This window comes from Lissotriton helveticus, chromosome 5_1 (genome assembly GCF_964261635.1).
Source record: "Lissotriton helveticus chromosome 5_1, aLisHel1.1, whole genome shotgun sequence".
NCBI lineage: Eukaryota > Metazoa > Chordata > Amphibia > Caudata > Salamandridae > Lissotriton > Lissotriton helveticus.
Genome location: NC_136065.1, coordinates 885,962,223 through 885,989,574, shown reverse-complemented (window position 1 = coordinate 885,989,574; position 27,352 = coordinate 885,962,223). Strand labels below are relative to the sequence as shown.

General features: G+C 43.1%; 1 long non-coding RNA gene across 1 annotated transcript; it reads right to left on the bottom strand.

Moving 5' to 3' along the window:
• Positions 1-24,759: 24,759 nt before the first annotated feature.
• On the bottom strand, positions 24,760-25,606 carry LOC144753437 (uncharacterized). Its single transcript, XR_013594359.1, has 3 exons — positions 25,538-25,606; positions 25,154-25,247; positions 24,760-24,860 (listed from the first exon to the last, which is right to left on the bottom strand). It is a non-coding gene; the product is annotated as an uncharacterized LOC144753437 (long non-coding RNA).
• Between the last annotated feature and the right edge of the window lie 1,746 nt (positions 25,607-27,352).

Here is a 27,352-nt window from a genome sequence, read left to right as displayed (position 1 = left end):
TAATATCCCTGCAATGAATGCATACTTGTATTTTCTGTTGAGGGATCTTGCGGTGGCACTAGTGTTGATATATTGGTGCACATTTGTGCATATATTTCTGTATAGAATATTTTGTACCACAAAGCATATAGTATAATTTAATTTACAAGTCCTGGGCACACGTAGTAAACTTTACTAGTGGCCTAGAGGTACATTAAATATGGCAGCCATGGATAATCCAATCAAACCATCTTTAGGGGAGAGAGCACAAGCACAGTAGCACTAATTACACATGTTAGCAGTGCTAAAGTGCACAGAGTCCTAAGGTGAACAAAAACAAAGTCAGCAAAAGGGGAGAAGGAATCTGACAGTTTTGAGGGGAACCCTGCTGAAAGGGTCATTTTCAACATCAGGGATAAATATTGGACCTCCACAGTCACTCATCCCAACACTCCTGGACCTGTGGAAGATTCAGAACATGGATTTCCCTGCTGCCAGAAGACTGCAATGCTGCTTGAAGGACTGCCTTGCTGTCTGAAGAAAGAAGACTGGCCCTGCTTGCCTTGATTCCAGGGTATCCAGAGGGAATCCAGGGGTCAGATTGCTACTCTCTGGTGTGAGCTACAGGGTCACAACAAATTACATAGGCTTCTTTGCAACTGGCTGGCTGATCATCCGCAACCGAACCTTACTGAGCTCTGCTGCTGGCCTCTGCTATAGTGAGACCTGATCCCCATAAGGTGCCACCTGGTGCTAGACCCTGCCTGGTGCTATTGTAACTTAATACTTCAAATTGAATAATCTGAGTTCCATTGATTGGATTTTTGCCATTATTGTATCATTTTATGGATTACATTGCACTCTATTTTTCTAAATTGCTTTGGGATTTTTTTTCTTGTGTTGAGCTTTCACTTTATTACTTTTTGTGTTCTGCATAAACAACTTTACATATTGTCTCTAGGTTGACTGCTCTTGTGCCCAGCATCCAGAGGGTTAGGCACAGGATAATTTTGTTACTTTTGTGGCTGACCCTGACCAGGACTGTGGTTGTTGCCTGATTGCTGCTTCCACCCCCTCAACCACCCAACTACTTACAGTTACCCACATTTGAATTGAATTGATCCGTTGGAATGGTAGATCCACTGGAAGTGTTGTTGCTGTTGTAATGGCCTCACATATAGGACAGCAGCCGAGACAAAGCCAACAGTTAAAAACTTGAAAAGTTAAATGTTATCTTTCACTTCAAGAGTGAATTGTAATGGAAGATACTACGTAGAAAAGCAAAAAGAAAGCATGTTTACATTTAGGGACAAAAAATCATTTTCACATTTGAACATTGAGCAACATAAAGAAGTACATTTATTGAACTCGCCTCTTATGAACTTCTGTGGGAACGAGAAGTTTGGTAGATAGTGCTTTGCAAACAAAAAAGAACTTTAAATATATCTGAATACAGTGCTGTGACAATTGGAATACAAAAGGCATTTAATGTGATTATAGTGAAGGAAGGACATCAATGAAGCATCTAGAAATATTGGAGGAAATGAAAATAGGAGGGTACTATCTCAAAAGAGCCGATAGTTCGTCAGTGCAGAACAGTGGCCTCGATGTTGGATCTTTCCATGCTAACATCATTTAAAAACATACATTGGCAAAGCAAGTAGGTCCTGCCTTTAGAAGACAAATGCCTACCTAACGGCCTTCCCAATGCTTGTTTGCATTGGCACTCCCGTTTTGACACATATGTGTGAACGCATCCTGAAAAGGCCTGGAAAAAATGTAAATATGCCAGCGCAATTTGCATAATTTGGAGAATTACACATTACTTATTACAGAAATGACAAAACTTATTTTATTCGTTTTTAAAATTATGCATAACTTTTGGTAAAAAGTTACCACAAGTACTCTGGAACAACAGAACACGAGTGGCTGTTACTCATAGTGCTTTTGTTTATTTTCACTTTTTTGTGCGTAATTCATTCTTGTGTCAAACACAGATGCAGGGATTATTTTATAGCTCTAAACAACAGATTTCAATTTTGTGTAATTAAGCACATTTTTTATGACATTTCGCTTACTCATGCACATTTTAACACACTGCAGTTTCACCATCTTCTGAAACCCTTTATTTTAAAATGTGATTTCCCTGTGTTTTTTGGATGAACAGAGCTTTTAACTAGAGTGCCTTTTAGAGCTTTAGGCCTTTTGAAAGTCACCAATGGTGATGTACCAATGATATCTGATAGTTTAGTGCCTGAATTAATGTTTCCTCAGAATCTTTTTTACACTTGATGCCCATTAGCTATATTTTAGAATTTCAATATATTGTGGCTTAAATATGTTGTGGCTTAACTATATTGATGGCATGTTTTGTGATCTCAGATTGAGGCATGACTAAAAGTGAAACAATTGGTATTGCCACGGAACAACAACAGCTTGAATCCACAACACCAATTTGAGATTAATAAGTGTGTAAATTATGTGTATGTTTCAGTAACGGCAGAGGGAGGCAGCTTATTCCATAGACCAATGGCAGGCAGCAGCCAGCTACACACCCGCAGTTGTCGCCCCTTGGAGCATATTTACAAGCTCCTATCGCCACAGGAATGTCACTTTTATCAAAATTCCTGTGGTGATAGGGGCTTCGCCTTACTCACAAGCCGGTGGTAAACCACTTAACTTGGCTTAACACCACCTTGTGAATAAGGCACCCTCTCACACTATACTTAGCTTGAAAGGGGTGGGCAATAGGTGTTGCGTTGGGCTTTCCGCAGCAACACTCATTAATTGTGATGCTGCCCCATATTTACAAGTGTGGCGAGAATATGGGACTGCACCAAAATTAAGACCAGGGAAAACTTGGTCTTAAACAGGCGAAACAAGGAGAAATGTTTTATTTTTATCTAATTTTTGCTGTTTCTATGTTTGCTGTACTGTGCAGCACACATTGAAACAGCAAAACACCATGTATGACTGTTTATGTGCAGGAAGGTGTCCCTTCCTGCACATAAACAACCCTTTAAAAATGATGAGTTGCAACTTCTATGTGTGCTCCAGCACACATAGAAGTTACAAATTGCCTTCATAATTGTTTGTGTGCAGGAAGGGACACCTTTCTGCACATAAATAATCATTTCCCACATGTGCACCCTTGCACTATGGTGCGAGGGATCCTACATTAGCGCTAGGCAGCTACATTTTGCAACCAGCACAGGAAGAAATGCAGGACTGCACCGAATTGCGTAAATATGGTGCAGCGCTGTGTTTCTAATGTGACTGAGCCCAGTGTTAGCCTTCTTGGCTTAATGCCAGGCTCCGCCACTTTAGTTGTAAATATGTCCGTTGTGTATTAAATGCAGTATTCCAAATGGGGAACTGTTCAGAATTCAACAAAATGGCAGCAACGATGAGGATTTCCAGAAACAGTCATAGCCAGATGTAGAGAGAGAGTATCCAGAGCAGGTCTTTCTGGAGGCTAAAAAGAAAGTAAGAAAGGCCAAGAGGGATGAGGTATTGACTCCCACAAATATTATTGGAAAATCACCGTCTGTGACTTTCAAAACTGCTAGAACCTTAAAATATGAACTAGTGAAAAATTATCTGCTACCAGAGAAAACAGGGAATCTAATTTTGGAAAAAATGGATTTCATAAGATGCTGAAATGGCAAGGCTTGTCATAATGGGTTAGACACGGATAGTCACACAGTTTCCGATACTAGACAACAAAAAAAAGAATGAATACATTTATTAGATGCCTTAGACCATAGGTAGTTTACATCCTGGAGTCCCCTTTTGGTATGTGGTATACTGGGAGCATATATTTTTCTGTTAAATAGATGATCCGGTATAATCGTAGGACAATTATGAATAACGATTGATCATAACCTGTGGCTAAACATTTTCAGGAAAGACACAATAGCAATTGTGAGACACTGTTATATTTTACTGATCTTGTGACAAACAAACTCAGAGGAACAATGATAGTGGACCGGGTGACAGCAGGAGTCAAGGTATGCTATCAACTTGGATACCTGGGGTGAAAGTTTAAATATGGGTGGAGATTTAATTACCCACCTAAAATGAGAGGCGATAGTACTGTTTTATTAAATATCCACATCAGTATAACATCTGTGTAATATATTGGATGTATTGTTTACATGTTTTTAATGAGCAATTTAGAGGGTTTATGAGCTATTTGTTAATGATTTGTTTTACTACTTTGTTTCTTTCTGGTGCCAAGGGTAGCAATCTGCACACAGGGAGAGGCATTTCTGCTTTGGTACATACATCTATATTTTGAACATAATCATGCCTAATGTTTTGTTGTTTAATTAATAATGAGGAGGATGACGTTTCCCACTTGGATCCACCCCTTTTTGAGTATATGATTTTAAAGGTACTTATTATCATGTCATTTTATTGATGTTGATGTAATAATAACACAATACTGTGAATGCCTTCGCAATGACTATTTGGAACAATATTACTAGAAATGTACACCTCGAATTGATGGAGCATGCTAACATCCGCTGATTAGCACACTGGAAAGCACTTTACCTTTGACAGCAAAGGATTAGGGTTAGAATCCTCTGTCATACACAATGAATTACATTTTTATGTTTGTTTGAGGCTAAGGAGAAAAGTTGGTTGGGTCTGTTTTCATTTCTATTGATATGTTAAAAAATAAGTGACCTTAAGTTGTGAAATACTTCATGATTGAAAAGGCAGTTTGAAAAAAAGTATAACTTTCGTTTGCCAAAGTAGATCATTTTTTTGATAAAAACATCATTGGAGTTCCGAAAATGATTTTCTGCTGGTTTTGCATAAATGAAAGGTCAGTCTGACTATAACATACCTGTAACATTTGTTTTTGTCAGTGAATTTCTTTGGATTTTTAATTAGCAGTCATATTTGTAGAGTGGTAGAGAAAGGGGGCTGGGCCTCCAACAAGATCTCACGGATTCCCCTGGTTCACACTTATTAGAGGTAACAGGAGGGCTTCTTGGCCCTAAGGACCCTCAGCTTCCAAGAGGACTTTATCCCCAACCACCAGTTTACCAGGATGTGTGTTTACAAAATGGTGGAGAACGGGGGCATGGCCTCCAAAGACATCTCAGCAAACCTGCTGTGTAGGATATACTGGAGGTAACAAGAAGGCTTCTGGCTCCCAAGGGCCCTCAGGAGGCAAGGGGACTTCACCCCCCAAGAAGTAGTGCTCCAGGAGACACATTTGCAGAGCGATAGAGAAAGGGGGAATGGCCTCCAAAAACCTATCAGCAACCCTAACTGGAGGTAACTGAAATTGTTCCTGGTTTCCAAGGACCCACAGGGACTTCATTCCCCAACCAGTAGTGAACCAGGATGCGCGTTTGCAGAGTGTGGAGAAAGGGGACAGAGCCTCTGATAACTTGCCGTTCTTGCATTTTTTACATTTTTAGGTATTTTTTATGGGAGGAGGGCGGAGGAGCCCCCTGCCCTGGGCCTATTTTAGCCACAGGGACCCTAGGTCCCGGCCTTTTAAAAAGCCCTGGGGACCCCATCTCCTGGGGCCCAGCCTCTAACCTGGGTGCCCTGGTCACTCACCAAAGATGGGGACCACGGGGGCCAGTCTGAAGACCCTTGCCGTCCCTGCTGGCCTCCTGCGGGAAGCCAGCATTGCTTTTACACATAGGGATCTGCTAACATGCAGCTTCCTGTGCATTAAAGGAATTGTGCTCCTCTTTATGCAAGCCAAGCAGAGCACTGTTTGCTATGGATTGGCAGGACTGGTAAAGCTCCTACCAAGACATGGCACCCCGATACATAGCAGGAGCCTGGGGGATGGTGGCAGTCCCCAGGGCCATCTATGGCTCCAGGAGGGGCAATGCCGCCCCCCACCCTTGTTTAATTTTGCCCTGGGGAGGTGGTGGTCCCCGGGGCTGCGGGAGGCTGTGTGGCACCTCCGCATTACATTTTAGAAAATGGATGGATGTCTTAGTGGTAAATGTGCGGGTAACTGCATATGTAAAAGACAGTACATGTTAGTTATGGTGTATTTGAATAACTATAAGTGAGAGTAAGTGATTGTGAGAGTGGCTTCATGGATGAATCTGTACTTGTATGAGTGATTGTAGAAGAGAATAAGTATGGATTAGTTTCTGTATGAATAAGTGAGTTGGTGTGTGTATAATTGTATAGGTGAGTAAATGGGAGTGTGATTTATTCTTCATGAGGATGATGTCATCAGCGATCCAATCAGAGATATCATGTCATCAGTGATGTCACTGACCATGTCATGAATGATGTAATAAATGATGTCAATAGCAGTGCATTGCGGGGGCGCAAGTTATAGTTAGCTGACTTAACTATAGCGTCAGAATTTCTATGGTTTTGTGCAAACGAAATGTCCAAATAACTATAACGTCCCTAAAAACCTATGGTTTTATCAGTGAATTCTCAAGGTTTTTTTAAACGCTAATTTGTAAGTATAACGTGCCTGAAACCTATGGTTTTTTCAGTGAATTTTCAAGTTTTTTTAAACGCTAATTTGTAAGTATAACGTGCCTGAAACCTATGGCTTTTTCAGTGAATTTCAAAGGTTTTTAAAATGCTAATTTCGAACTACAACGTCCCTGAAACCTATGGTTTTTTCAGTGAATTTTCAAGGTTTTTTTAAACGCTAATTTGTAAGTATAACGTGCCTGAAACCTATGGTTTTTTAAGTAAATTTAAAAGATTTTTTAAAAGAAAATTTGTATGACTAATGTGTCTGAATCTTATGTTTTTTTATTTTCTCTATATATTCATATACATATATATACACTTTAAAAAATTGTAAATATTTTTTAGTTAGGAAAACTATATTTATTCTTTTTTTTTTAAAATAATATACAGAAGTTGCACCCTAAACGATGGCTGCATGCATTCCGGTAGCCATTTTGAAAAGTCGCACTGGGGTTGCGACTTTGACATAATTTGTAAAGTATGAAATATGTTTAAAATAATTATAAATAAAAGTTTTCCTATGTTTGTCTAGATTTATTAAGTATTCTTTTTTATATAATTTAGACGAAAGGACAGTTACGAAATACGCGGTTTTGCCGCTTCCTGTGAGCAACGTCTCCTCGCTCGTATTTCCCGGGTCACGATGACATTGCGCCGAAGTTTTTTAAAAGAGGAAAAAATGACTACACAAAGTTAAAATATAATATTACTATGAACAATTTTGCTAATATACTGATTAAAGGATTAATCAAATTTCCATTTATGGTATATAATAATGTATATGATTTTCACAGGTGCGCAAAGGGTGCATGACGGGTAAGGCGCATTCTACGCTACTTCATGTCAGCAAAACAAAAAAGGAATCTGATTGGTTTAAATCAATTACAATATGACAGAGGGAGGATTCATTATTCTGATATATCCCTTATTCTTTGAACTTCATAGAGACAAGCCTTGTTTGTCTATTCTCTGGAAAATAATGTTTTCTTAGTGTGTTTGTTAATTTTGAATCTACTATGGCTTCAAATTTTGCAGAAGTGGGCGCACTTCCAGTGCCTAAGGGGGAGGAACAGAGACTGCAGCAGAAGAAGAAGAGATGAGAGAGATGTTTTTTTTTTTAGTGTTCAACAGGGAGACAAGAAAGTCAATGCAAAAAAAGTTACATGCATCATTTGCCAAAGAGTGCTGTCCAGAGGGTCTGACAAGAAGTACTCTTGTGGAACAAGCAGCATGAAAAACACATGGAAACCATCCATCCAGTGCACCTCGCAATAGAGGAAATGAAGAGAAAGTTGGAGGCTGATAGTGAACAGGACCCCGGTACACCTTTGACTTCTGCAACTCCATCTGCAGGAAAGCCTCATATTATGCCTGAGTTTTAAACGCATCTGTCAGCTGCATTAAGTGTGCCACTGAGCTCTGCTTTGGTGATCAATGTACAGACGTGATCTCTGCTGCTCTGAAAGCGCACAAATGTTAATTTTTTTTTTTTTATATAACATGCTTTTGTTTTTCTTCAAGAAACCATATTTTATTGTTCGTTTTTCATAGTTGATTTTAAAATAAAAACACATAAAAAAGTAAAAAAGATTAGAAAAATACAACAACAACAATTGTTCTAAACCCCCCCCACCCCCCCCCCCACCCCCCAAAAAATGGTTCTTACGGAACCACAACTACTGCTTAAAAAAAGAACAATTATCAGAATGATTGCATGAGAGTATGTACAGTACGTGGGTGATTGGAAAAATCCAAGTGTAGTGCTTGGTTATTTTACGTATGTTTATAACTGGCAACGGATAATAGCAGGTTAATTGGAGCAGTGCATGAGTATTGTATAAGTGATTAGATGAGTCAGTGTGTAGTGCAAATGCAATTGTAGTAGTGTAGAGTTATTACCTCAGTCATTGCATGAGTATATGGCTACTGATTGGATTATTACAGTGTTGTAATCAGAGTTCATGGTAAATTTATAAGTGTTTCGGTATTGGCAGAGAAATTGAATAACTACATGGTGCTGGATGGGTGATTGGAGGTGTGCATGGGTAGTGACGGGGTGATTCCTAGACTCCAATGGTAGTACCTGAGAAAATGATGGTGTGAATGAGTAACGGGTAGATGGTTAGTGGACTACATGGATAGTGCACATGTAATTGTCGCTCTGCATGTGTTAGTGTCTGAGTCATTTCCTGAATACATGGGTAGTGATTAGAATACTGCAAGGAGAGTGTATGGTTAATTTATAAGTGCTTGGGTATTGTCGGACAGGTTAGATTAGTATATGGTACTGGCTGCGTGATTGGAGACATGCTATTGGAGTGACAGTGTGTTTGCTGGACTCCATGGGTAGTAGCTGGGAAAATGAAGGTGTGAATGAGTAGCATATAGATGGTTAGGGGATTGCATGGATAGTGCACATGTTATAGTAGCAGTGCATGTGTGAGTGCATGAGTCATTGCATGAAGACGTGGGTAGTGACTGGATGATTTTGAGTACTGCAAGGAGAGTGTATGTTGAATTTATAAGTGCTTCTCTATTGACAGAGAGGTTGGATTAGTATATGGTACTGGCTAGGTGATTGGAGGTGTGCATAGGAAGTGACAGGGTGATTGCTGGACTACATGTGTAGTAGCAGGGAAAATGAAGGTGTGAATGAGTAGCGTATGGGTGGTTAGAGGATTGCATGGTTAGTGCACATGTTATAGTAGCAGTGCATGTGTTAGTGCATGGGTCATTGTATGAGTACATGAGTAGTGACTGGATGATTAGAGTACTTTAAGGAGAGTGTATAGTGAATTTATAAGTGCTTGGGTATTGGCGGAGAGGTTGGATTATTATATGGTACTGGCTAGGAGATTGGAGGAGTGCATGCGTAGTGACAGGGTGATTGCTGAACTGCATGAGTAGTAGCTGGGAAAATGAAGGTGTGAATGAGTAGCGTGCAGGCGGTTACAGGATTGCATGGACAGTGCATATGTAATGGTAGCACTGCATGTGCTAGTGTCTGAGTCATTGCATGAATACATGGGTAGTGAGTAGATGATTAGAGTAATGCAAGGAGAGTGTATGGTGAATTTATAAGTGTTTGGATATTGACGGACTGGTTGGATTACTATATGGTACTGGCTGGGTGATTGGAGATGTGCATGTGGAGTGACAGTGTGTTTGCTGGACTGCATAGGTAGTACCTGGGAAAATAAAGGTGTGAATGAGTAGCGTATAGGTGGATTGAGGATTGCATGGATAGTGAACATGTTATAGTAGCAGTGCATGTGCTAGTGCGTGGGTCATTGCATGAGTACATGGTTAGTGACTGGATGATTAGAGTGCTGCAAAGAGAGTGTATGGTGAATTTATAAGTGCTTGGGTATTGACGGAGAAGTTGCATTAGTGTATGGTACTGGCTAGGTGATTGGAGGAGTGCATGGGGAGTTACAGGGTGATTGCTGGACTGCATGGGTAGTAACTGGGTATTTAGAGGAGTGTATCAATAGTATGTAGCTAGTTAGAGGTTTGCATGCATAGTGCACAGAATATTGTAGCTGTACTTGTGTTACTGGCTAGGCCATTCTATATGTACATGACTAGTAACTAGAATAATTACAGTGCTGCAAACAGAGTGCATGGTGAATTTATACGTGGACAGGTATTGGCAGAGTGATAGGATAAGTAGATCATGCTGGATGGGTGATTGGATAAGTGCTTGGGACTGGCAGGAGGATTCCTAGACTGCATGGATACTAACTGGGCAATTAGAGGAGTGTGTTAATAGTATGTAGCTGGTTAGAGGTCTGCATGGATAGTGCACAGAATTGTGTTGTTGTATTTCTGTTAGTGCGTAGGCCATTGCATAAGTACATGACTAGTAACTGGAATGATTACAGAGCTGCAAACAGAGACACTGGCGAATTTATAAGTGCTTAGGTATTGGCGGTGTGATAGGATAAGTAGATAGTGCTGGATGGGTGATTAGAAAAGTGCATGGGACTGACAAGAGGATTCCTAGACTGCATGGATACTAACTAGGTAATTAGAGGAGTGTATCAATAGTATGTAGCTGGTTAGCGGTCTGCATGGATAGTGCACTGATTATTGTACCTGTACTTCTGTCAGTGCCTAGGCCATTGCATAAATACATGACTAGTAAATGGAATAATTACAGTGCTGCAAACAGAGTGCATTGGGAATTTATAAGTGCTTAGGTATTGGCAAAGTGATAGGATAAGTAGATAGTGCTGGATGGGTGATTGGAGAAGTGCGTGGGACAGACAGGAGGATTCCTATACTGCATAGGTACTAACTGGGTAATTAGAGAAATGTATAAATAGTATGTAGCCGGTTACAGGTCTGCAAGGATAGTGCACAGAATATTGTAGCTGTACTTCTGTTAGTGCCTAGGCCATTGCATAAGTACATGACTAGTAACTGGAATGATTACAAAGGCCCGCTCGGGAGGTCGTCTTTTCTCCTTCCTCGCTCCCAAACTATGGAACTCTCTCCCCCTTACCCTGCGAGCGGAGCCCAACCATGTCACGTTCCTCAAGGGTCTGAAAACTTGGTTCTTTCCCTGATCTTTCCTCTTCTGCCACTACCTTGTCATTAGCGCTGGGACGCTTAAGGGCAGTCATGCGCTTTATAAATCCCTATTTCATTTCATTTCAGTGCTGCAAACAGAGACAACTGTGAATTTATAAGTGCCTACGTATTGGCAGAATGATAAGATAAGTAGATTGTGCTGGATGGGTGATTGGAGAAATGCATGGGACTGACAGAGGAATCCTACACTGCATGGGTAGTACCTGGGTAATTGGAGACGTGAATCAGTACTGTGATGGTGGTTAGGGACAGCAATGTTAAACCAAACTCCCACAATTATGTGGCATATTTCAACTGTACATCTCTAGAGACTTATAAAAGCTAGTCTCACCAGAAATAACTTAACTCAACATATGCAAGTACAGACATACTTCACACACATGTCCATGCACATTTTAAAACTTGACAGACTGCACTTTTACTTTGAAATGTATGTTTACTGCCTGGGTAATTTTATGAGTACATACATACTGACTCGATGATTAAAGTAGTGCTAGGAGAGTACCTGGTTGTAACGGGGCAAGGCGGAGCGACAACGTGGGGTGGTGGACTCCCGGCAATGACCCCGTACTACCTCCTTCATTGCAGACAGACACCTGGTACACCGAACAGGACGACCTCGAAGATGAAGAACACGGCGCCTTTAATTGGGAATACAAGGAGGAGGAAGCCCCGCCTTCGTTGTACGTCAGGGACGCCGGATTGGATAAACACCAGGAAGTGATGTACGTGGCGTGTGACATCACCCAGGAGGAGAAGGCGAGGAGGGTTGTCGGAGAGCGGAGGAGAGAATGACCGAGCCAAGAAGAAGTGCAGCGAGAAGAAGGAGAAGCGACCCACGGAGAGCCAGGAGGCCAACGACCCCGTGAGCCGCCGTGCCACTCTCCCGGGGGAGGAGCGTGGCTATCCCAGGTACGGGAGCGTATGGCAGCGTGGGTGGGCAAGCGAGTGTGAATAGTGTACAAAGCCCCATGTTTGACCCCCTCGTCTCCCCCTCCTCTCGTTTCCTTATCCCCGCGTATATTCCTCACTTTCTGTCCAGACTCGTCACTCTTCACCCTGCATAGCTGTACAGATATTCACCGGTGACCCCCTCCAGCCACTGCACATGGTCCCAAGGGCATACCCCAGTAGACGGTAATACTAACGGCTCCCTCTCTGTTGGTTTTCCTTGCATGGGTCCCCGGAGCACAGAGATTCGTCAGCCCGACCAGACCAGAGAGAGTGCAGTCACCGGAGACGTCATACCTGACCCGTCCAACACCCGAACGCCACAACGGATCCCAGCCAGTTTGCAAAGGAGAGACTCACGCTCAGAACCAGGAAGACTTTGATGTTACCCCAGAGACGTTTAATTCCAATAAAGCCTTCTTTACCCTCTCGACCCGGTCTTCCTCTCGTTCCTGTCCCGCAGCCTGGTATAGTGGACATCCCAGAACCCCAAGCCCAGGTTACACTGGTGTATTTATAAGTGCCTCAGTTTTGGCAGACTAATTTGATAGGTACATGGTCCTGGCTGGAGTGCATGGGTACTGACAGGGTGATGGCTGCACTGCAATAGTGATCCTCAGGAAATGTTAACACTTCATGAGTTAGTACTTTGGACATTGAGTATGTGGATACCGACTGCATAATTAAAGAAATGCAAAGAGAGTGCATGGTAACTTTATAACTGCTTGTCTATTGACAGAGTGATTACATAAGTACATAGTGCTGGATGGCTCATTGTAAAAGTACATGGGCAGTGATAGGGGGATTACTGGACTGCATAGGTACTACCTGGGTAATTGCACAAGTTAATCTTTAGTATGTAGGTGGTTAGAGTTGTGCACGGATACTGCACAGAGTATTTGTAGCTGTGGATATCTTAGTGCCTGTAACATTGCATGAGTACGAGTGTACTGACATATTTTTTTACAGTACTGCAAAGCGACAATGGGGAATTTATGTGCTTGAGTATTAACGCACTGATTGGATAAGTGTATGGTGCTGGATGGGTGATTGGAGGAGTGTATTAGTACTGACAGGGCAATGGCTGCTCAGCAAGGACAGTGATTATGGGCTTGAAGTAGTACATGAATCTCTGCTGCTACTTCACCATTTTACAACTACTTTTAATGTTACTCCTAGCCAAATACAATGCAGGAACCATTCACATTTCTCTGCTATGTCTCACCATAATACTGAAAAACATAAATGGATGTCTCTCTACCACAACAGTATCTACACCTCATAAATTCACGGAAGAAACTTCAAATTTAAACCAAACACCAAAAATTATGTGACATATTTCAACTGTACCCCTCTAGAGACTTATAAAAATTAGTCTCATCACTAATACCTTAACTCAACATATGCGCTTCCAATTTGAAATCAATACCTACAATTATGCAGTATACTACTAATGTACTTATCCACACACTGAATTGAACTGCCATAATCAGCAAGCCCTATTTCAAAACACACATAATACTATACAGAATTTATATTAAACAACATTTAAATACATTACAAAAAACTGCAATAAACATTTCTTCATTACAACATATATCTCAAACTTCAAATTTCATGATTTTTATTTTATCTTCAAAAACAAAGGCACCACATAGTACACCTCACAAATTAATAACTCACCTTTCAAATTGATTTGTAGATTATGAAGTATCAGAATCCCACACCAGATTTTCGTATGCACACAATCAATATAATGCACTGCTCTTAGCAAAACCAGTATTGGAAAACTATCCCTCTCTTTCTCTACACATATAGATGTAAATAACAAATCACATTGCTTCCCAGATTATTTCAAACTCTACAACACATTTCTATAGGTTACACATATCAACCCTTCCCAACTGACTTCTAACTGAACCCAAAATGCTTCTGGAATTTTCTGGAGTCGCACCTGCACCGTGCACCGTAAGCAATGGCACCGCAAAACCATACAGGAGTTGAAAAATATATTACAAATAATTTTACCACTTTTTTTGTAATAATGCACTACTTCTAAAGACAGCACGGAATTGGGAAATCTAACTGTAAAAACATATTACTTTAATATTTATAACAAATTCACATTTTATTGCCACAGTTAACTTTCTAACCTACCCCTATTCTTCTTAATGCCTGTTTCCTTAACAGCAGTGCACGGAACACTCAACTGAACTCACAGGTCACATGTTCAGCACACAATGTTGTAAATGCAAACAACAAGTGTGCTTGACTTTCCAAAATATGAGCTTATCCTATCTACTGTATCTTTCAAAAAATGTTTACTAACCAATAAGAAACATGCTTTTAAAACACTGAAACATGCACCCTATTTCTGGCTATATAATGTTCTTAAACAGCTAATCAATACTCTTCTTTTTTTAAACTGCATCTTGTCCACCATTTTAGATACCTCTCATTCTACCAACTTCCTACTTCAGCTACAGACATCTTTTCAGTGCATCCAGACTTCCCTTCAAGATGCTTAGAGTATGGATTGTGGGACACAGCTATGTTTTCTGGCGCAAAAGGTATGCTGAACAGAGAGTTATTTGCAAAATGTGGACATTAAATGGATTGGACAGAAAATATTAAAGTGGCACCAATTGATGCCTTTGGTTAAAACCTTTTTTATAACTCCAACCCCCTGACCTCATGATAGGCACATTGAATAGGGTAGGTCTGGAAATGCTAATGAAGGACACCTTTGCAGAATTGATGTTGCTTTTCCCCCAAACTGCCTTTGTATACATATGCCGAAGACAGAAATGGAACTGGTCCAATCAAGTTTGTTCTCAGATTGAGAACGCTAGAAAAAAATTCAATAAGGCAGTTTTCTGCATATCTCAGAGACCATAGAGTGGGCTCCATATACAACAACAATCTGCATTTCAATATCAATGGCATGTACAGGAGTGATAGTGTACATTTCACAGACAAGGGAAACAGAGTCCTTCTCGACAACCTATGGCTTGTAGCTACAAAAATTTCCCAATAAACATAAGGGCTCTATTTAGAGCCACCTAATAATTCAACATATAATTCAGTTTTTGAAAAAAAAAAATATTGCTTAGAGTCGCGACTTAAAGCAGCGCACCCATCACGTTTACATGAGGGGGCCGCGCTGAAAACTGCACACCCATCGCTTTCACACAGAGGGCCACGCTGAGAGCTGTGCTAAGGTAGCAACTCCATTTTTTTTTTAAACATCCACTTTCGCTAATTTACATTCGCCTTGGGGACCCCATCCCCCGAGGCATGCCCACATGTTCATTATTAATTTTAAAAAATGAGAGGTGGGCCGTGTGGCCCCCCTCCCAAGCCACATCTGGCCCCTGGGATCCAATTCCCCAGGGCCTGGCCTCTTCGTTGGGGACCGTGGGGGGAGCTCCAATGCCCCCACCGGCCCTGCCTGCTCCCCACCTCCTGTGGGAGCCGGCATTGCTTTTCCACATGGGGAGCTGCTGATATGCTGCTCCCCGTGTGGAAAAGCAATAGGCTTTGGATTTTGGAAGCAAGAGCAGGTTTCCCTTCTCTTGCTTCCAAAAACCAAAGCAAGTTTGCTATGGCAGGGTGGGGGCTGCACGGGTCCCCAGGGCCACCAAGGGCTCCAGGAGGCACCCCCCTCCCACCTAGTGCACAGCCCCGGGGAGGTGGTTGTCCCTGGGGCTCAGGGGTCCGTAATAAACCCCCGCATTTGCATTCGCAAATTAGTGCCTCGGGGAGGTGCCCCCCCCACAGGGGTTCATTTATTTAAGCTGAAAAGCCCCAGGGTGGTGGTCTCGGGGGCAACGGGGGGCTGTGTGCCCCCTGCAAATATTACTAAAAGCTTGGACCTTGGAGACCCCCCACATTAAAAAGGAAGCCCCAAGGGGTGGCAGTCCCCAGGCTGTGTACGGCTGAGTGCCATTCCGCACCTTATTTAAAGCAAGCCGGGGGGGGTGGCGGTCCCCAGGGCTGCGGGGTCTGCATGGGCCCGCATATATTTGTCCGCAATGCCCTCGTGGCCTGGCCCAAAAAAATGTTTTTTTTACTCTTATTTTTTTAATCTCTCAGCAACTACTGAATGGATTTACAACACTTAAATAAAAGGGAGCTTTCTGAACCAAGCACTACCTTTTTTCCAAATTTGGGGTAATTCCGTTTAGCAGTTTGAGCTGTAGCTGCCCCTCAACAATTCCTTCTGAACTTCATTAAGAAAGTGAACAACAACTTGTACAATATTAAGTTGACATCTAGCATGAGCAGAAAAAGGATAGAATTCCTAGACACTTTAATCACAGTGCAAGACGGTACCATAGAAACGAGTCTACATCGCAAAGAAACTGCAGGAAACAGTCTCCTTCAAGCCCTCAGTGCCCATCCTGCAGCACTTGAGGGGAGCATTTCATATGGAGAGCTACTGAGGGCACAAAGAAACTGCAGATAAAACTTACATCCAAGAGCAAGAAACCATGTTAAAAAGATTCAGGGAGCGAGGGTATCCGGGGTGGGTACTCAAAAAAGCCATGGACAAAATAAAGGAAACCTGCAGGTCAAAAACTCTAGAGTGCACAGAGAAAGATGACAGGGATGAAATACTGACTAGGGTGGTAACCACATTCAATCACCAATCTTAACATGTTCATAAAGTCTTAGCTGACAATTGGAAGATCTTGAAACCAGATAATATCATAGGTTGCAGCATAAGTGACAGACCATTGATGACTTACAGGAGAGGCAGAAGTCTCAAAGATATCCTAGTAAAAGGTGACATTACAGAAAACGGCAGCAGGAGTTTACATAACCTTAAAGGTTTTTATCTGTGCAGACACTGTAAAGCACGTAAATTTAGCCACATGATTAAATAATTTTAGGTACCTGGGATAAAGAATAATAAGATCATTACACAGTTCCTTACATGCAGCACTATGTCATCTATGTCCTTGAGTGTCCATGTAGACTCAGATACGTAGGAAGCACAACCTTTATGGTTAAGAAACGTGTCCAAAAACATCTGAGAGCTATCACCAATGTGGACCTACACTATCCGATCGCCCGACACTTTCAGGAGAAACATCAATCCAACAACTCCCTTTTGTGCTTTTTTGCCATTAAGCATGTTAATCTGGGTAAGAGGGGAGGCAAGAGGGAACTAGCACTAAGGGAAAAAGAGTCAAATGGATAATTGAACTTGAAACTAGATTCCTGGGAGGGTATAACCTGGATGAGGAATTAGTAACTCATTTGCACGAAGGCTGAATTGTTGTACTTCCTTTATTTGACTTTGTTGATGTACTTCTCATAGAGTTTTGCCTACAGTAATGTATAACTGCTTACTGGTTGAGTTGTATAAGGGTTTTAAGCATGGGCGGATTTTGCGGATTGGCAATCCGCGAACTTGCGTATTTACGGATTCGCAATCCGCGAAGATCCGCGAACTCTAGCGGACTTGCGGATTTTTCCGTTTTTTGTGTTGGCGCGTGTTCGCGCCGATTTTGGGACAAGTTCGCAATTGCGAACTTACTTTTCGGCTTGCAACGGCCGCGACTATGTTGTTTCTACGTCTGGTTTATCATCACAGGTTCACAGCACCCTCTGTTTCACCACTGCCACCCTCTGGGACACCCATGCCACCCTCTAGTACATCCTCACAGGCACCTATTAGGTTTATTTATTACTGTAGATTATGGTGGTTGAAAAAAGCTAGCACACCTGCCCTTCTTCAACTGCCATCAATTAATTTGTGTTTCATTAATGTGTCAGTAATTTTGAAAGTTCCAGTCTGGCTGGCACCTGCTTCCTTCCTTATCTGTAATTTGCTTTTTGTTGCAGTGAAATTTTTTTTTTACAGGACCTTTATGGTGCTATTCTATGAGCCTGCTGTTTGGGTCATAGCAGGGTCATAGAATTGTTGCAAACTCTGGAGGGGCCCATCAGGAAGCACTACCTTGAATGTTACTAATGTTAAGTTTGAACTTTTGCACCTGCTCATTGCTTTCATTTTAGCTAAAATCGTTTTTTTTGCAATTTCGCGCGTTATTTGGGGCGCGAATCCGTGCGAGATCGATTTCGGAAGCCGCGAATACGTGCGAATACAAAATTGTTTTTGTTGCGACGTGTATGTTCGCGTGATCTTGCGCGTGTTCGCGAGGCGCTTCTAGCTATTCGTTTGCCAAGTTACCCTATCGGTCGTACACGGGCGCGGCCATCTTGTTGGCGTGACGTAATTCCGTTTCCGCCCGCTATGTGTAATCTCGCAAAGTGTGCTGCTCGCGAGTACAAGTTCGCGCGTACTCGCAAGGAAAATCTCGCGCGAACTTACCCACGCGGTCGTGAACGGGCGCGGCCATCTTGTTTCTCATTCATTGCTATGGTTCTGGGCATGCTTTCTCTATCCTCTCTCAATCTCTGCCATCCTTTGCTTGTTTGAAGTTTTTTTGATCTAATTTTACTTATTATCTAACCCTCTATTTTTCTAGCTCTATATTTTTGTGTTTTCTGCAGCTTTTAGTTACTTTTAAACTACTTTTTTAAACTCTTTTATTTTCTTCTTCACTATTCTATTTCTTCTTTATCATTTAAGTTTATTTCTGCCCAGACCATGGTAAAGGGAGCCGGGAAGCACCCTGAGAAGGGGAAGGGTCCCGCACCCCGTGCCCGGCTCCCGTGCGGGCGTTTAAGGGGGGAGCAAGTGGTCCCGAGGGAGATCTTTAGCGCGGAGGAAGTGGCGGCACTGATCTTCCATGTCCAGCGCCGCCTCCCCAAGACGATCCTGGGAGGCGGCAAGATCGCGACCGGCTATGGCATCCGGGAGCGCCGCCAGCGGTGGGAGAAGGTGTGCCGGGCCATGTACAAGATCTCTGGGGTCCGGCGCACATATAACCAGGCCACCCACCGCTGGACCGATGTCATGGACCGGGAGCGGGACTTGCTGGACGCGCTCGGCGTAGAGGTCCCCGGGCTTGGTGAGTAGTAGTAGTAGTACATTTACTACTCTGTTTTATCCTGCTCTGTTATTTGCAAATCTTTGTTCTTTACCAAGAGCAATAATGCTGCCGATTACATTGAGGTAAATTATATTTCAAAATCTTCTATGCATTTCATTTTCAGGTGCACTGCTCTCCTTCTCAGTAGCCTTGCTTGCTACTATGCTTCTTTGTTTTGTATGTTGTGTTCAGAAGCATTTCATTGGCCTGAGAAATTATGTATCAGTGTACTGTAAAGAAAAGAACTGCGTAATGCTAGACAGTAAGGGTCATATTTTCAATTACCGGCGCATCCCTGCAAAGTAGCAGGGATGCGGCAGTAATTGTGTGCCATGCCACCACCACCCATTGGCCCAAAACGTCACAGAAGCCTTACGCATCTGTGCCGTAAAGGCAGCGCATTGCTGGAGTTGCGTGCCAACGATGGCGCAGCTCCAGCAATGCTCTGGGGTACCCTATCTCCCCAATGCTGCATCAAGCCGTACGTCGGCTTCAAGCGCGCAGGGTTTGAGTCATGCATCATTGTCATAAAAATGACTGATTGACATCTTGTAGATTTCCCTCAGCCACTTTTAGGATTCGTTCCTGCGCAGGTACGCCCTCCCTTGCGCCGGAACGCCCCCTGATGGCGCAGGGCTTTACAACGTGATGCATCGCCCATATGCCCATATGTGTTTTTTTTTTTAATATATACGCCGCACCAACACCATGGCGAGTCTTTTGTTCTGCCGCTGCGTCAGAAAAGGCACGCAACAATGGAGGAAAATCAGCCGCAACTTCCGCAAGGGACTTATAAATCAGCCCCAACAGACTGAAGTCCAGTGTCCTTCCTTTAGACAGTCACATGGCTATCAGAAGAAATAGTGGCGGTGGTGGCGGGTGGATTGATAGTTTGAGTATTCACTGATCTGCAAGCAGGATGGACTTTGTCTGTCACGTGTTGTGCACTACTGCCTGCAGTGCCAGGCCTAGGCAAACCTCTTTAGTAGTCTGTTTATTGAGTTACATAGGAACTTTCTAAGTCAACGTTCCGCAAATCAGGCAATACGAATAACGTAGTATACCACATGAGATAGATCCCGTGGAATAGTTGTCTATCTATTTGCTATTTTTCCAAAATATGTTGTTATTGTTCTTTTGAAATGTTTGATTTGGTTGAAAAATCTCATCCATGTTTTATGGTTTTTCTTTCTTTCATGTTGTACATCAGCTCCCCCCAAGGGCAAGAGGACACAGGAGGAGGGTGCTGAGGATGCAGGCCAGGATCGGGCAGGCGAGGGCTCCTTTGCTGGCCCCAGTAAGTTTACATTTTACTAAACAGTACCTATTTTTTCCTAGCGTTCCTCATTCGATTTTTTCTAAATCGTCTTTGATCTTCTTGTAGACTGGATATAAATTCTTATCCTGCCTCGAATATGATGACTCCCTGTGGTATTACTAGACTATTCTTATTAGTCTGTCTGTGTAGCTAACTAAGATTGGACATTTGGCAATTCCATTGGACTCCCATTATATTCAGCAATACCTCTATGCACTGTCTCCTTACTGACTAGATAGTGTGGCAGAGTCATTCAGCTCCCGAAGTCACCGATTATAGATCCCCAATGATCTCTAGATTATCGTACGCAGGACAAGAGAGTAGTACGGAGTCACAGCACAGTCAAGAAGTGTCAGAGGCACTCATGCTTGCAAAAATTCCAAAACCTTTAGCTCATCCACTCTAGTCTAGAGGAACAAAAACCACAGAGTCTATTTAAGTGTAAAAGCTTTATTAAAAGTAAACACATTTATTGAAATCTACTTTGTCATAAAACTATTTAACTGTAAACGGAAAAGTGGTTAGTGCTGACGATTAATTGGACACATTTCTTGTGGTCGAGCCGAACTCTCACCTACTTTGAACTTGATCCTGGTCGTGTTCTTAGGACTCAGGAGTCAAGCTTCTGTCTGTTAGGAGAAAAAGTGGTGCGTGTTAAAAATCAAAAGCAAGCATTCATCAGTTGTGCATAAAAGTGCAGCAAGACAACAGCCTTCCCTGGAAAATGGGACATTTTTACTATGGAGTAGACAGTCACAAATTATTACATTGTATTCTGTTTTTTTAACATTTCTCCTAGACCAAATATTATATAGTAGTGAGTGGTGTATTCTAACTTTCTTAAATGTACTTTGTAGGTGTAACATCTGGTGACGGGGCCAGCGCGGAGGTGGCTGATGTGTTGGACTTGGACTCGGAGGCCTCTGGGGAGGATGCGGCGGTAGAAGAGCTGGTGGCCGTTCCTGTGGGGGATCAAACGGTGGTGGCGGAAACAGGTAAGCTATATATTCCTTACTTATTGAGATTGAAGACTGCATAGTGTGCTTTCTGCACGGGTGTATTACAATTACAAATCAACCAGGTAGTAGCCTCCTCGAAATGTACTTCGACTTAGCTGTGAAGTTTTTGGTGAGAAGAATCCCAATAAGTTCTTAGACGAACGTGATGGATGGGATGAACGAAAAGCGAAAGAAGGGTGTAAGTAAGTGGGACGCGAACTTGTATGATGGCTGGCAAAGAAGAACGATATGTGTTTGCTTGGACCCAGAGGTGGCTGGGAAGGAAAGAATATGGTATGGTGCATGGCTGGGTCAATGATGAAGCAAGGATGGGTGGAAGGACAGCAGCCTGGGTGGGTGAAACAGAAACTGTATGTGTGCGTATACTTTGAATGAATGGATGCCTGGAGCATGGTATTCTCTGACTCTTACATAGCAAATGTGTATCTAGAGAGAGTAGATGGTCGCCAGGTGAAGTAAGTGTTACCTTGAAGAGCATGTACCACCGCACCCGCACGTCCGTCCCAGTGCAGGGAAGGCAAGGAAAAGAAATTGTAAATGTGTCCAATACTTCCATGAATAGTAGCAGTACTTTGTATTGCGTTTGCATTCACAGCATATATCTGGTTATTACGGTGGACACTCCGTACCTCTCTTAATAACTTTAGTTTACTTGTAGTACGTCATTCATGTGTGGGTGTATCACTGTGTTCACTCAATATTAAGCAAAGCACCTAAAGTCATCTCATCTGTCATTAAATACGTCCCATGTTAAGTGATAGATAATCAAATTAGTTAGCTTCTTCAGTTTCCTTTTCTAGTACTCATTTGCACTGTAGGGTGAAAGGTAAATTAATTAAGCAGTAGCCCTTGTAACAGAGTATTCTCAGTGCCACCCGTAATAGAAAAGTAATAGCTTCACCACCTGCATGTACTGGACCGGTACAGTAACGCAAGTCTGTCTCCATCATCATGGTGTGCAACTTTTTTTCTCGGGTGCAACTTCACTGTGCTGTGTCCATGTCATTCTGCCGGCTTGCATAAGATAACGTACCCATTTCCCTAAACAAGAGAGAAGAAGAAGAATAAGACTGGTGTACTGTCATAGTCGACTGTAATGGAAGTCCATAGTGGTCGTAGAATTAGTTCATTAAACTACCACTACTGTTAGAGCAAGGATGCAGAAGTGGGAGGGTTACATAGATACTGTCCTCAATAGTTATGTACTGTGCTTTCAATTTGCTACTTGTACTCTGTGACCCAACTTTCGGCTCAATCACTTTGTGTTATTAATAAGGAGCATTGGTTACAGACTATGTCTTTCTTTCTTCATATAGTTGCTCCTTCTTCCAAATCAACAACAAGGAGGGAGCAGGCTAGATTGGCCCGGCAACGGAGGCTGGAGGCCACAGTCGCCGAGTATCGGCGGCTGGTGGCCCTGGAGGAGGAGGAGGACACGCAGTCGAGCGGGGCAACATCTTCGACTGCATCCTCCTCCGTGACTAAACCAGCGGGACCGAGCCGGGCTAAGAAAGCCGACCGCCACCGCCAAGCACCCGAAACACCAGCTGCCCCCCACAGGAGCTGCAAGGAACGCCAACACCGCCTACGAGTCCGCATGTCCAACCTGGAGCAGGAGGTCCTGAGGTATAAGACCTTGGTTAAGGGCCTCCGCTCCGAGCTTGCCACCCTCCGCAAGGAGTATGATGCCCATGCCGCATCATGCACCAGCACCAGCACCCTCCAGTAGTGGAGTGTCCCTTGCCCTTTTTTTATAGACTTTTGGGGGGTGGGATTTGGGAGTTGGGATCGTTTTGGGACGTTTCAGAGACAATCGTTGGGGTTAGGGTGGGTGAGGGAGATTATTTTGTTAGGGATAAATAAATATATTTTTCAACTACTTTATCTGACCATACCTGTTTTTTACTGCTTTTCAGTCTGGTGGGTGGGGGGCGGGGGTGTAACAGTAACTTTGTTTTCCTGAACAGTCGTAGGACTTTAGTAGTACAACCGTCAAACTCTTGTCTACTCCGAAATAATACTCCATTATACTACCTCCCACCAAACGCTTATCTTACCTGTAATTTGTGTTAGAAATTAGGGCTAGGCCCAGGGCTGGCTCCAGGTGAAATGGGGATTAACGTTGTCATTCCTGGGCGGGTGACATTTCCTCATTGCGGTGTTACTAGTGGTGTGACACAGTGGCAGTTGCATGCCTATGGAAAAAAAGAAAACGAAACCTTGTTTGTACTCCTTACTGTAGCATTACAACGGTTACGGTACGATCGAGAAAATAGCAGGTGACAGTACACTAGAACAGTGCCATAATGTAGCCTAACAAATGGTAAAGTATTGCAAGTATAACTAGTACTTGCGTTGAATTTATTTGACATTGGCTACTACTACTAGAAGATATAGTACTGAAGCTGAGTAAGTCTAGAAGATATCCTCGTATTCCTTCACCAGCCTGTTGCTGCTATCACCTTATCCTCCCCAGCAAGTGTGTGGAATTATTGATGTCATTTTAGTCAGACATCAAGCAAAACAACACAGCCCGGGGGAAGAGGGTTAGGGTTTGTAAAATGGATGGGAATGGGGGTTTCTTTTTGGGTAGGTTTTGTTGAGAGAAGAAAAAAAAAGCAGAGCATGGACAAACAATAATTGAAGATACAGAGTTTACAGACAATCTTTGGTTACAAAGTAAAGGTAAGCACATGCAGTCACACTCATAGAATAAAAGACAACAATGGATACTGTATCTGTATTGCGTATGTTGTTGGAGTTGTCCTGTTGAAATTGGTAAGTAAGTTGCATGCAGCAAACAATTCCTCTTATTGGCGGCACTCCTCCATTCCAGCTGACGCTTCGTCCATCAATGTGGTGGTGACCACTGACAGAAGAGACACCCTGTCCACTGCCTGCCTGGCGGATGTTGACTGAAACCCGGCCTGTAATTATTGAACGGAAAACAGGAAGTGCTATTACAATACCACTGATAAATAAATAAAAGGTATGTACGCTGTGTGGTTCAAAAAGTCACACTTTGATGATGCCTAGCAGAAAAATGGTTACAAAACGTACTTTGAAAGTAACAGTAGACCCAAATACAGACCGTGGATTGTATTCAAACCACTTGCCTGCAAGCAAAAGTATCCATAGCCAGCATCGCTCCAACAGTGCTCTACAACAACAGAACCGCGTTGCAATAGAACCCCCCTAAACACATGCAATCCTGCTGCTAGGGCTAACCCTAACGAACCCTAACTTACAAAGTGCCAAAACTGGTGTTTCCTTATGGATTTTGTCCAACTAACTTCTAGCCGGTATTAGACCTTCCCAGGAATGCCCCAGGCAAGACCCGCCAACCCACCCGCAAAAAAACACCCGACACAACACCACCAAACAGCGAAAAAGCTAAATCTCATACTTACAATGTCTCTCGGCCTTCGGTCCAAACGCGGCGCTGTGCAGCTAGGTCGTCATCATCATCATCAATCATCATAACTCCTGTTTTCCACCACGGATTTCCTGAAAAGCAAATGCAATCAAGATTAGACTGTCGCAGCAGTGCTTCGACAGAGACCCCGGCCGCAACCCACCCACGAACAGCAGGAAGCCCCCCAAAACGCTACATTGAGCAAGATGTCTGAAGAAATGGCAAAAAAAAGGCTGTTCCTTATGGATTTTGTCCAAAACACTTGTATCCGGTATTAGACCTTCCCAGGAAAGCCCCAGGCAAGACCCGCCGGCGCCAACCCACCCGCAAAAAAACACGCGACACAACACCACCAAACAGCGAAAAAGCTAAATCTCATACTTACAATGTCTCTCGGCCTTCGGTCCAAACGCGGCGCTGTGCAGCTAGGTCGTCATCATCATCAATCATCATAACTCCTGTTTTCCACCACGGATTTCCTGAAAAGCAAATGCAATCAAGATTAGACTGTCGCAGCAGTGCTTCGACAGAGACCCCGGCCGCAACCCACCCACGAACAGCAGGAAGCCCCCCAAAAGCTACATTGAGCAAGATGTCTGAAGAAATGGCAAAAAAAAGGCTGTTCCTTATGGATTTTGTCCAAAACACTTGTATCCGGTATTAGACCTTCCCAGGAATGCCCCAGGCAAGACCCGCCGGCGCCAACCCACCCGCAAAAAAACACCCGACAACACCCCCAAACAGCGAAAAAGCTAAATCTCATACTTACAATATCTCTCGGCCTTCGGTCCAAAGTAACGCGCTGTGCAGCTAGGTCATCATCAATCATCATAACTCCTGTTTTCCACCACGGATTTCCTGAAAAGCAAATGCAATCAAGATTAGACTGTCGCAGCAGTGCTTCGACAGACACCAAAAATTACACACAAACCCCCGGAACCCCGCCAAAGAGCACCTCAAAGGCAAGCAAGTCAGCAAAAACGGCAAGAAATTTTCACCTCATATTTGGTCCAAAACACTTTTGTCCATTATTAGAGCTTCACAGCAATGGGCCCAAAACCGTCAACTCACCCGCAAAGAAGTACAACACCCCCACAAGTGCTGAGTCTTTCTTCATTGTGCGTAATCCAGCACTCTGCTTGGAGGGAAATCGCAGTCTGGAGGAGGAGGATAGAGGAGCATGTTCTTCAGAACTTGTGAACCTGAGGAATGTAGACTGCGGCACCTTCAAATCAATAAGCAAACAAGTGAAGACAGTTCTGATGATGGTCTTCTTTTTGGGATTAGGTGATTAAAGTTTGAATTAAATTAACTGTGCAAAACAAAGAAAGAGAGACACAAAGCACACAGGAATAAAAGTGAATAAGGACGAAAAAGAAAGTTCTTGATTGATTGTCTCATTTTCAGGGCTCGGTGTCAGGGAATAAGAACAAGATTTCGTCATCATACTCTGCGAATTCAGGCTGGATGAGGTCAGTGGCACCGAACAGAGAAAAAATCCCCTCATCTACGTTGCTGTCCTCATCGTCTTCATGTGGCGTGCTTTCTCGCACTTTGTAATCTGGTGGTATGAGGTGCTGATTCATCTTGATCATTGTCAGCCGCTCCACATTTTTGGGCGATAGGCGGCTCCGTTTGGCAGTTACAATGCCACCAGCAGCACTGAAAACACGTTCAGAAGACACACTTGCGAGTGGGCAAGACAAATAGTTTATAGCCAGGTTGTAGAGCTGTGGCCACAATTGTTTTTTGCCATGCCAATACTGCAATGGCTCCTCATTAAGAAAGACCACTGTTGAGTCATTCAGATAGTCCTGCACCATCGACTCAAGGTCATCAACTGTTCCTCCACTTTGCTTACTTTTTGCTGTGCCTGTGACATTTTTTAGAGAACCATACCCCATCAAACTTAGCCAATCCTCCTCCCCAGCCACTGTTAGTGTTGTCATTGTGTGTGGTGCAGATGATCCAGTTGCCGGTGTCTTTAACGGCTGAGAGGTCACTTGTGCCCCAGCCACAGGTGCAGAAGTGGATTCTTGTGACTGCGGATGGCCTGCTGATGCTGATGCTGATGTACTGGCTTCTCCTTCAATAACCTGCCGTTCTTTTTCAAACCTCTTGGCTGACCAGGCTAACCAATGTTTGTACTTTTGAACATCTGCATCAGCGAAAGGAAAGAATGCGTTGTCTGCCAGCGCCTTTTTGTAGCGTGGATCCAGAATAGTAGCACAAATGTAATGCTGATCTGAGTTGATGTTTTTAAGACGTTCATCACCACGTAGGCGATGTAATAATTTCTCAGACAAAATGAAATGGTTTTTTTTTTTTTCATCTTTTTCAAACTCAGAAGAAACCGCCATCAGTTGGTGCTCCAGTATGCACAACAATGGGATAGCTTTTCCCAAATTACAGTCCTCCTGGCTGACTGCACGCGTGAAGAACTCAAAAGGACGAAGCATGTCTGTCAGGCTTTTAACTATGGCCCATTGCGCCTTACTCATCCGCAGGTCCTCCTTCTGAGATGTAGCCTCTGTCAAGAAATAGTGATCGAGTACGGTATACTGCTCATGCAGACGCTCAAGCA